The following is a 1,650-nucleotide window of genomic DNA, read 5'->3' as shown; positions in this document are numbered from 1 at the left end:
TGCAATGTCTGTGCACGCTACTTACGAGAATGACCAAATGTTGGTTGAAATTGACAAAACACCGCCAAAACTATAGGGACGCTTATTGATTTATTCTATCGTTATTATTATCTTTACAATAGTGATGTCGATACTGTCGTTTTCAAATGACACACATATACACACATCTGTATATATATATATATATATATATATATATATATATATATGGTGTGTGTGTGTGTGTGTGTGTGTGTGTGTGTGTGTGTGTGTGTGTGTGTGTGTGTGTGTGTGTGTGTGTGTGTGTGTGTGTGTGTGTGTGTGTGTGTGTGTGTGTGTGTGTGTGTGTGTGTGTGTGTGTGTTGTGTGTGTGTGTGTGTGTGTGTGTGTGTGTGTGTGTGTGTGTGTGTGTGTGTGTGTGTGTGTGTGTGTGTGCGTGTGTGTGTGTGCGTGTGTGTGTGTGTGCGTGTGTGTATTTACCTAGTTGTATTTATGATCATAGAATGGTAGGTTGCACAGCTAAATTCAATTTCAGAGCCAAGAGAAATAAACTAATTTTAATAAAGAAAACAAGCCTTGTAAAGGTTAAGGATAATAATAAGAAAGTTCAGTTAGAAATCAAAAATAGATTCGAAGCTCTAAGAACTAATGAAGACACCGTGAAAGATTTTAATTTGAATTTTGTGAATATCATTAGAGAATCGGCAGAGAAACTAGGAAGTATAAAAAATTTTTTAGAGAAAACAAATACTCCCAAGCTGCAAATGATCTAATTAAAAGAAGAAGGATCATGTAGATTAAAAGCAGGAGAGACGAAATAGAAAGAGTAGAACTAAACAAGCTTATTAACAAAAGCCAGAGATTAGAGAAAAGAAAGAGAAACATGGATGAAATAGAGGAAACTATTCGGAAGGGTAAAAGTATTAAAGTGACCGAGCGCAAACATGCTTTAGGAAGAGAGCAAATATGTATGAAAGATAGAAATGGAGAAATAATTAAATGTAGAGACAAAATGGTAAAAAGAGTAGAAGAATTTTTCCAAGAGCTTTACTCGTCGAAGACCGTAGTTGAGTCAGTAAATTCATGTGTAGACGTTAGTAGTGTACCAGAGATTACAAAGGAAGAAGTGGAATTTGCTCTAAAAACTATGAAACGAGGAAAAACACCTGGGGAAGATGGTATATCGATAGATCTGTTGAAAGACGCAGGAAAATTAGTTCATATTAAATTAACTGAGTTGTACACCCAATGCTTACGTCAAGAAAGCGTTGCTGATGCGTGGTGCAATGCTATAGTGATTTTGCTTCATAAAAAAGGAGACCAGAAGGACCTTAGTAACTATCGACCGATTAGCTTGCTATCAAACGTATATAAAATATTCTCCAAGATCCTTACAAATAGACTAAGTCAAGTTTTAGATGGAAACCAACCGAGAGAACAGGCAGGCTTTAGGAGCAGATATTCGACTCTAGACCATTTGCAGACGATAAACCAACTAATCGAGAAAACGACAGAATACAATATACCTCTGTGTTTAGCTTTTGTAGATTACGAGAAGGCCTTTGACTCGGTAGAACAAAGAGCAATACTAAACTTGGTATGCAAGCAGGGTACAAACGAACAGATCGTAAGAGCTTTAGAAAAGATTTATGCGAAAGTTACCGCTATAAT

Source organism: Oratosquilla oratoria, chromosome 9 (assembly GCF_046742065.1).
Source record: "Oratosquilla oratoria isolate Oo_2021 chromosome 9, ASM4674206v1, whole genome shotgun sequence".
In the NCBI taxonomy this organism is placed as follows: domain Eukaryota; kingdom Metazoa; phylum Arthropoda; class Malacostraca; order Stomatopoda; family Squillidae; genus Oratosquilla; species Oratosquilla oratoria.
This window is presented reverse-complemented; position numbering follows the sequence as displayed.